This window comes from Ailuropoda melanoleuca, chromosome 2 (assembly GCF_002007445.2).
Source record: "Ailuropoda melanoleuca isolate Jingjing chromosome 2, ASM200744v2, whole genome shotgun sequence".
Classification (NCBI taxonomy): Eukaryota; Metazoa; Chordata; class Mammalia; order Carnivora; family Ursidae; genus Ailuropoda; species Ailuropoda melanoleuca.
The window spans coordinates 184371480-184381840 of NC_048219.1; the positions used below are offsets into that span (position 1 = coordinate 184371480).

The following is a 10361-nucleotide window of genomic DNA, read 5'->3' on the forward strand; positions in this document are numbered from 1 at the left end:
GAAAGTGTAGATTGCTCTGGGTAGCATGGACATTTTAACTATGTTAATACTTCCAATCCATGAGCATGGAAACACATTTTAAATCTTTTTTTTTTTTAAAGATTTTATTTATTTATTTGACAGAGAGAGAGACAGCCAGCGAGAGAGGGAACACAAGCAGGGGGNCAGGGGGAGTGGGAGAGGAAGAAGCAGGCTCCCAGCAGAGGAGCCCGATGCGGGGCTCGATCCCAGGACTCCAGGATCACGCCCTGAGCCGAAGGCAGACGCTTAACGACTGAGCCACCCAGGCGCTCCGTGGAAACACATTTTAAGTAACAAGGTATTAAAGTCACAGGTAGGTTTCCTAAATAAATTAGGTACTCTCACTATACTTTAAGTTAACTTTCAATACTTTCACAAATTATATTAGTTTAAGAAATATGCTTTTAAGCAAGGTGTGATGTTATAATCAATACCAGAGTGTTGTGGCTTAGAAATTATGTAGCAAGTATATAAAACAGATAAAATAGGAAATGTATAAAATGTTTTCATATTTGTTTATGGAGCCTAGAAATGTATACAAGATTATTTAGAGATCTGGTATAAACAGGAATAAACTAGCAAGATGCAAATAAACAATCTTCACGTGTAGTTTGTTTTGTTTTGTTTTGCTTTTTAAGTCAGATATATGGCATGGTCTTCTGGACTAAAACTCTATTATAGTAAGAAAAATACAAATATTAATGGTTTTCAAGTCAAGATCTGAAGGAGCAAAAAAGAAACACGAAAATGACTTTTCTATTTTGATTTTGACCATAGCTCTCAATTCTGTCTGCCTGGCGTTTCCACCTTGAAGAGAATGAAAGAGGGATGCCTGGGTGGCTCAGTCGGTTAAGTGTCCAACTCTTGATTTTGGATCAGATCATGATTTCAGTGTCGTGAGATGGAGCCCTGCATCGGGCTCCACGTTTGGTGAGGAGTCTGCTTGAGATTCTCTCTCTCTCTCTCACTCTACCCTTCCCTGCACTCTCTCTTTCTCTCTCTCAATAAATAAATAAAATCTTAAAAAGAGAGAGAAAGAATGAGAAGAAGAAAGAAAGGAAAAATGGAGGAGAGAAAGAAGAGAGAAGGGACATTTCAGATTGACTTCTACCTTTTTGAAGGTGGGGTAATTAAATTAAAAAACAGGTTCCGGAGTAGGTATTACTGTGTCTTGCACACCAGCATTCTCTACCCCTTGTGAAGTAAGTTCACTCCAAGTTCTTCCCGACTTTAGGCCTACGTGCTGCCTACCACTAGTGGCCCCACACTTAGCCCTGGGGATGGTCCCAGACTAACTCAAGCAAGAATATTTTATCTCCTGCACACAGAGCTGTTTTTGAGGTAACGATAGCAGATCAGTCTTATCACGGCAGACACAATGCAAAGAGATGTTTCCCAGGATTTCTGAAACAGATAGCTGTTTTTTGTTGGGCTTAATGTGGCAATTTGAGGAAGGGTAGTGTAGAGCTGGGGGAACCATGGCTGATGAAGTCAACCCACAAAGGAAGACAGCCGCAGAGGGGCGGGAAAACTGAGGAGCCTGCTGGCAAATGCGTCTGGATGAATCTGCACAGAAGGAAACTCCACCTCCAGGGTTTCAATTACAGAGCTGAATAAATGCCTTTTTAAATTTAAATTAGCTTGAGTCGAAGTTTCTGGCCCACTGAAAATGAGAATGATCTTAATTGGTTGGGCTGTTCTTGGAAGCACATGAATATCATTCGTTCTGTTTCTTCTCCCACTGGGCCCAACGTGGTGCTTTTGCACACAGTAGGTGCTTACTAATGAACGACTATCACGGAAGCCTTTCTGGGTTGGAAGTTGAGACCTGATTGTCTAATCCTAGTTTTTGCAATAAAGAATGTGTGACTACGTGCAAATCACTTAACCTGTTCGGACACTGTGTTCTCATTTGAGATATGAAGGGTTTGGACCAGGTCACGTACTCTTGGCTGATAGTATATCAGTTCCCACAAATGTAGCAGTACTGGTTGTTGACTGGTCAACAACCTGTGTCAGTTTTGATTGGTACAGGGACTTATACTGTTTGGTCAGTGCTTTTGCTGTGCTATTAAATATTTTAAATACCTCTCCTGTCAACTTATTAATTCAACAAACATTGGGTGTCTCCTGCCTGTCAGGCACTGGGCTAGGCCCTGGGATACAGTGGAGAGTGAAACAGACATGGTGTATTTTTTTCATGCATCTTACAGTCCAGAGCTCTGCTGATCAATACAGCAGCCACTAACCATGTGTGGCTATTGAGCACTTGAAAGGTGGCTAATCCAGATTAGGGGTAGACTCTAAGTATAAAATGTACACCCGGTTTAAAAGAGCACCCCCTAAAGGTATTTCATTAATAATTTTTTATATTGCTTATAAGTTGAAATGATATTGTGGGACATATTGAATTATATAAAATACGTTACTAAAATTAATGTGGCTGTTTTCTTGGTACTTTTCAAGTGTGGTTACCAGAAAATAGAAAATCATGTATGTGGTTTCCACTAGATTTCCAGTGGGTGGCACGAGTTAGGAGACCAGTGATTCTCAATTTTTAATGTGTCTATGAATCTCTGGAAAAATCTTGTGAAAATGCAGATCTGGTTCTAGTAAGTCTGGGCTGGGGCTTAAGATTCTGCATTTCTTACGACGAGCTCCCAGGTGAGGTTGCCTTTGCACACGCACCCTTTGAGCAGACTGGAAGGGATTAAAAGGCTTATGAAATGGTTAATCAAATATGGATTGAATTTGGGGAAAATGTATAGGGATGAATTCATTATAGAAAGAATGGACATTAAGATAAACTCAAGCTGTCACAGACGAAATAATGGAAGTAAATGTAGTATGAGGACAGTCTCCATCAAACTGCTGAGAAACAGAACTTTAAAGGCACCATAGATACTAGCATTGGTGTATGGAGCCCTCTAATCTTAGGCGTGTGTACTATGGTATTCAGTATATTTACTGGCTAACGGGGTGCAGGTATATCTACCAGCATGTTGCATAGATTCTCGGGATGAAAAGCTGAAGATGTGCTTCTTCTCAAATAGCTCATCACGGAGTCAGAGAAGGAGGAAGACACAATGGACCATACTACGGCCCAAGAGACGCTAAGCTCCTGGTGGAGTTCTTGGTTTCCTCTCATCTTTTCTAGTAACTGCACCCTGATTTCCTTGTGCAGAATCTGCATCTGTCTCCCCACCACACGGCCTCAGTACTTTTGAGAGGTGGACTCCTGAACCCCACTCGAGGATCCCAGGGTGGAGCAAGTCAGGCAGGTCAGGCCAGAGCGGAGTGTTCTGGGCAGGCAGATCGGGCAGGGAGGGATGCGTTTCTCAAGAGAAAACGAGATTTTTTGAGAAGAGGCTGAATTTCCAGCGGGACAGGAGCCCGCAAGGGCCACTAGCCCTCTGGCTGCCCCAGGGCCCTCAAACACCGTCGCCAATGAAGCTGACCTGAGGAATGGAGAGAGTCAAAGTTGCTCTTTCTGATTTCTTCTGAGCTCCTTATCAAGCTGTCCCTGAGGGCAGATAAACTCCCTTAAATTTTGTAAGCCAATAAATTCCATTTGCTTAAGCAAGTTTGATTTCCATTTCCTATTCTTTGCAACCTGAAGAGGCCTAACCGACAAACCGATGGCACAAACACAACACGGAAAATGGGACAAGTTCCCTTGGGAGCGTCACAGCACACTTGACGTTTAAGTTAAATGCCTTAAACGACAAAGCAAGAGCTAACGAACCTTTAGATGATAGGACCGCGTTCCTTGTTATATTTATCGATTCTGCAAATAAGGCCAGGTCGGGTCCACGGGATACAAGAAGGCATTCCTAGTCTCTGGTAGAAGCACTCTAGAGTGGGAAGATGATTTTTCTGCCAAAAATACCAGCCGTTTCCTCATTAGGGCTTAAGCATCACCTCCCTAGAGTTGTCTTCCCTGAACTCTCCATCCAAAAGTGTCTCTGTTCCTCCTTTCTTCCAGTTATCCTTCGAAGGTCTGAAGAGTACCTTTGACTCTGTAATTATCTTGTTTACTATTTTTGTTTACTTATGATAATGATCCTATCTTAGAATATAAGCTCCTTAAAGGTCAGGAAGTTTTCTGTCTTGAGAAGTGGAGTCTTTGCAGCATCTGGCACAAAACCTGTCATCTGGTGGCATGTAAATATCTGTTAAACTAATGTTCTATTAACCAGAGCATTGAATCCCAGCTTTACTTCCAAATATTTTATAATGATATAAAGGAACTATAGCAGGTCCAGGGAAGAGAAAGCAAAAGGATAAAAGGAATGAGAAGTTCAGTAAGGAATTGTGAAAAAAATCAAGGCAGATGATTCCCAGGAAGAGAAGGCTCAGGGATTATTTACTCATTTCACAATTGTATGAAAGCTTTTTTTTTTTTTTAAGATTTTATTTATTTATGTGACAGAGAGACAGCCAGCGAGAGAGGGAACACAGCAGGGGGAGGGGGAGAGGAAGAAGCAGGCTCCCAGCGGAGGAACCCGATGTGGGACTCGATCCCATAATGCCGGGACCACGCCCTGAGTCGAAGGCAGACACTTAACGACTGCACTACCCAGGTGCCGCTGTATGAAAGCTTTTTATCAGAAAAATCATTGCTCTTGATTGTCACAAATTTCTAAATCAAAGGCGGAAACAAACAGGAGCACTTTTGTTGTTTCTCGGAAGAGCTTGAGCACCATCAGGTTAAAGGTGTGTGTTTCTGTGCTCAGCAGATGGTGCTTTCCATCAGTTGCCCCACCCTTATCGAGGGGGCAGACTAAGTTGCTTACGCAATAACTGTTCTTCCCTTCATGGTTAGTAAAAGAATCGTGATTTCATTTAAGATGGTAATTAGTGTGCTTCTAGGAAATTGCATATTCCAGTCTTTCTGGTCAATGGGATGTAGGTGAGATGTGTGGGAAAAATAATTTCATAATTCTTTTAATAGCCTAAAGAGAACTACTGGGAGTTGCGTGCCTTTTATATTCTCCTTTTCTTCCTTCCTGATGCCTAGAAGGTAGATGTGATTGGGGAGCTCCAGCAGCTATTTTGTATTTTATGACCTCAAGCATAGAAGTCACACATGAAAAAGCCACACTTGAGGAATAGCAGAAAGAGAGAAACATCTTGGATCCCTGATGATTTCATGGAGTTGCCATACTCCTTTTATGTGGAATTAAAGTCCTTGTATGCTTTAGTCACTATTATTTTGCATTCTCAGTTACATGTAGCCAAACTTAATTCTAACTGTTATTTCTCAGTTATTTCTTTTTCAAGTCTCTTTTCCAAAATATCTTTAAAAATAATAGAAAACCAAATATAACTGCCTGAATTCAGAGTTCTTTACATCTATAAAATGGAAAGGAGATTCAAGAGAATTGACCGATTACAGAAAAAGTTTAATAAAGATAATATAAAAGTCTATCTATGCATAGAGCAGCAGTCAGACAAGCCCAACAATATATTTGAAGAGACTTTCAGACATATACAAATGTGTAGCTAATAAATGTTCACTTCCTTAACTGGAAATTATCATTAATCAAAATGAGCTAGGAAAGAGAAAGTATGTGTTGTTACTTTAAAAAGTTAATTAATTTTAGCCTATTTGAATGGAATTCTGGTGAGTAAGGGCTGGAGATAGATTTTTTCAGTGTATTTTACAATTGTCAGGCCCTCGTTAAAGTTTAGGTATTATGTTTTGTTCCCCAAATGGTGAAGAAAGGAGAAGAACAATAGAAATGGTAAAAGGGATAGAAGATAGGGTATTTGAAAAACAATATATTGTTCAGCCTGGAAAAGAAAAAGTAAAAGAGAGCTTTAAACTATCTTATGAATATGAAGGGTTATCACAAGGAAAGTGGTAGGTTCTTAATCACCAAAGTGAAACAAAATTAAATTAGTTTATGTTGGAGAAAGAATGCACTGATAGTATTGATGCAGTCCAGTGTCATTGAGGACACAGATGTTAAAAATCTCAATCCCTAGAGATCTTTATAGCCTAGAGTGGGTATGAGGGTATCCCACTGTGATATGTCACCCCATGATTACCACGCACATTCCTCCTGCATCTGATGTCTGTGTTGCAAAGAAGGGCTTCCTAGGAAGACAGGACCACAGGATTTGGACACACAGGACCTCTTAGAATTCTCCTGATACTTTCCTTGAAATTTAGTAATTGGAAAATTCCTTGAAATACATTCCAGTTCTTTTTTTTTTTTTAAACAGAAGGATAAATGGCAGACAATTGATTGCCCACCTATAGCAGATGCTGTTGGCACCCTACACATATCATATCATTCATATGTCCAGTGTATGCTGATGGCACCTGTGAATCTCCACTCCAGGACTTTCTCCCTACCAGTGGGTGGGGCAGTTATTTGACCTTATCGGATACAAAATCTGGGTACGGATTTGCCAATCTTGCCCACTGAGTCTTGGCAGCACCACAGTGTGAGGGCTCACAGAGTGTCTTATTTGCCATCGTGGGATCTTGCATCACACTGTTCTGCCATCAAGGTACTCATTTTATGGCAGAGTAGCAATGACGGGCCTGTGACTATAGGAGCCATGGGTCCTGTCATAATACTTCATTCCCGGTAAGTACTGCCTGATAAACTTTTTTTTTTTTTTTTTAAGTAAAATTTATACTAAATGTGGGTCTTAAACTCATGACCCTGAGATCAAGAGTTGTATGCCCTACCCACTGAGCCAGCCAGGTACCCCCTGCCTGATAAAACTCTTAAAGGTCTCTTAAAGTTTTGCCAAAGAGCCAGCTTGAGGATGATCATCTTTCGGGGTGGGGCCCTGTCCTTCAAAGTGCCCTTCGTATAGTTTGAACCAGAGGACAAACAATGCTGTGTGTCCAGTTGCTAGACTATCCTCTCCTAGCCGTAGTAGATGCGTGAGCTAAGTTTATCAGGGCAATTTGATGTTAGTGATTGGTTTAGGGGAAGCGGGCTGAGTGCACCTTGGAAAGATGGAGCTCCACAATAAACACATACTGACACGTAGGAGAAGGGACCGTTTTTTTCTGGCTTTGGAAGTATCGTGTAAACATAATGCTCCGAACCGCGGCAGCCATCTTGTAACCACAAAGGGAGAGAACACAGCATGGCAGGGCGAAGAGACAGAAGTGAGCTTTCAAAGCAACCCTGGAATTGCCTTCCTCTGGACATTTTAAGTGAGATAACAGATGGTTTTATTGTTTCAGCTCTTTAGTCAGAGATGGGTATTTTCAGGAGATATCTGTAGCAGGCACTGCTGATTAGGCTTTCTTTCCCACATTTATTCCTTCCCAGGGCTGCTGCTGTGTTGACGGCGCCTGCTTTCCGCTAGCGAGGCCAAAACGGCCAACACTTTCCCAGCGTCCTTTGCTGCTAGGATGTGACCATGTGACCCAATTTCGACCAATAGGACTTCAGGATCAGTCTGTTGCGAGTCGTCTGAGAAAGGATTTCCTCCTTAATAAAACGTGGCATTAAGAAACGTGCCCCGGGTTTTTGGCCAGATGCTGTTGTGTCTTCATGTGACACCTGAAAGCGCGGCTGCCATCTGTGACTAAGATGGCTTAAGGATGAAGCCGATATGCTGAGACAGAGTGAAAGGTGGTAAAAGCTCAGATCCTCACTCACATGGCGGAGTCTCTGGATCCATCTTGGACTTGCCCTGCCTCTGGAGTTATTTTCATGCGAGGCAAATAAATGTCATAGGTTTTTGTTGAGTGTTTTGCTCCTTGAAGTTGGAACCATTTTGACTCAAAGGTAGAGTATCCTCTCCTACCTCAGCTCCCCCTACTCCTTCTCAATCCCCATAAATGAAAGAACAAAAAGGTTTCTGTTAAACTTTTGAACATTGGCCGGCCCTGGTTTTACATTATAATGATTGTGGAAAACGTTAGCAGTAGTTTGCCATGTGGTCGGTTGCGAACTATTTCTGCGACCTTCACATAAAACAGATCATTAAGTGTTCTTGAGAATTACAAAGACATCTCCCTGAATGCCCCTGTAATTTGGAGAAATAACAAAACTATAAAAGGCACTGTTGGATGTTTTCATTTAGTTGGCCGTTATAGTTTCTGAATTGAGTTTTTCTAAAAAGAGGGAAAGTGAAGCCAAATTCCGTAATTCTCAAAAGCTCTAAATAAAAATAAAAATATACTGAAAACTTTTCTAAAAAAAAAGCAACTGTGCATGTATCATTTAAAAAGCAAAACTTCTAGAGACTAAAAAAAATTATATTTCTGTTTAGCCTAAGTTAACGAGATGAGAATTTAAAATTTTAATTCCACGGAATATTTTCTTTTAAAAATATGTCATATATATGTAGGTATATACACACATATATTATAATATAGAAAGATAATGAAGAAAAGATGTTAAGATGTGGCTGGAATTCTATTAGTCTGCTTTGTGCTTATTTATGGAAAAAAAGATTTAATATTGGTTTTCCTAAAATATATATATACATATATATTGATACTTGCTTTCCTTACTTGGAAATTACTTATTTTCCTAGAGGCTTTTCCTGGTTTTGGAACTACCACTTCTACTATACTTCCCTTTGCATGCAGAAAAGTGGTGGTCTTTTTAGATAATTCTGCATTCCATCAGTCTTCGGGGTCTATCCTTTGATAGCGTCTCTATAGATTAGCAGCAACTGAACATATTTTCTAGTGGAAGAACAGGTTGCCTGAGTCAGGTATCCATTCCTTTAGGTAGCTAAATTGGCCTGGGGCCCAAGGTGAGTGAGCGTTCTTTGCTCTGTGGATCATCACTCCACCTAATTCAAGTTCAGACGCCTTCACTGATTTTAGAAATTCTCTTGGGAAGTGCACTCTTGCTTTTAGCCTGAGGCTGGCTCAGAAACGTCACCTTTCACCCACTTAAAGAAAAGTTTTGCATGGCAGGGAGATTTACTATTCAAGTGGCTATTTCTAGCTCCTTCACTGCTTAAAAAAAAAAAAGAAAGAAAACCCAAACCCTCCAAATCAGTTTTATTTTTTGTGGTATCAAAGCTGCCTTAATGTTGTAACTTTGTTCACAGACCAACTAAATATTTTGTTGGGTTAAAAAAAAAAAAGCCCAACCCTCCTACCACTAGGGTAATGAAAGTCTTTTTTTATAGAGCACTGCAGTTGCTGTTTTAGTCATTTGTGTTTTGGTTTGCATTTGCTTGCTTGTGGGGAGGCAGTGTACCTGCACTCATGTCTTTTTTTCCTTTTGTAGCGTTTAAAATGAGATAAACTCATTAAAATACAGAAACACCCCGGATTCAGAAGAATGTCCAAAAACAATAGTTTGGAGTAAACTTCAGCCTTTGGAAACAAGTATCAATCTTGTATAAATAGCGCGTGCTTTTAGAGAAGATGGGTTATTTGCTGGGTTAAGTGAAGCCAAAGCAAGAGAAATAATAGAGGAATTTGCTTTGAATCTTTAGGCCCCTCTCGCCTCAGGTATTTCCGAAAATTAGTTTATTTTACAAAATTTGACGACAATGTGTGCAAGAACAGGGTAAGTAATCCACTTAAGAATGAAAATAATATGCATATTATTTCATGATCTATGTTAAGATTTAAACACTACAGCAGTAACTGCGTTTCTAGTTTTTTTTGGGGGGGAGGGGCGGTCTTGTCCCCCCAGAGGGACGGCCCCCCTGCAGACCCTCCTGGAGTCGCCAGCCCTCCGCCTACGTCGCAGCCGCCGAGCCCGCCTCTCCTCCCCCAGCCGCCGCGGTCCGATCCCTCCCTCTGACCGGGTCCCCACCCGCGCCGGTGGCGGCTGGGTCCCGTCCGCGGCGGCTCCACGAATGACCCGTAGTAACCCCGTCCCGCCCCTGGCCGACCGCGCAGCGCTCCCCGGCCGGAATTCGATAGGCCCAGCCCCGCACGCGCCACCGCCCGCGGGCCAATGGGCGGCGGCCTCTCTGCATATGCAACGAGCGCCGGCCGGGGGTGCGCGTCCCGGGCGGTTCGGCTCAACAGACGCTGGTCTGCCGGCGCCGGGGTGCGACGCCGCGTTTGTCGCCACGGCCCGGGCTGGGACGAGGCGGAGGCAGCGGCCGGGACAGCAGACGGTCGCCCCCTTGCAGTGCGGCCGCGGCGGCTGCGCCAGGGTCCCCAGGAGGCGGCACGGGGCGTGAATGCTCTGGGGGCTCAGCCAGGCCTGCGTGGGCCCGAGGCTGGAGGAACCGGGGCTACGGCGTCGCGGTGAGTGCGGCGCGCGTTGTGGGAGCGGCGGGGGCCGGTCGGCGGCGCGGCCTCGGCGTGCGGCCGGGCTGGGCCCCGGGGCTGCCCCGGCTTGGGGGCCGTATGTGGCCGCGGAGCCAGGCCCCGGGGG

At 43.1% G+C, this 10361-nt stretch overlaps 1 protein-coding gene across 2 annotated transcripts in view; it reads left to right on the forward strand.

The window, feature by feature from the left end:
• The first annotated feature begins 9972 nt into the window (after positions 1–9972).
• The window catches only part of ACSL3 (acyl-CoA synthetase long chain family member 3), a 79607-nt gene continuing 79218 nt past the window's right edge, over positions 9973–10361 (forward strand). For both annotated transcript variants that reach the window (XM_034655263.1, XM_034655265.1), the window contains exon 1: positions 9973–10231. The gene's annotated coding sequence lies outside the window, so the exon portion shown is untranslated. The remainder of the gene's footprint in view (positions 10232–10361) is intronic.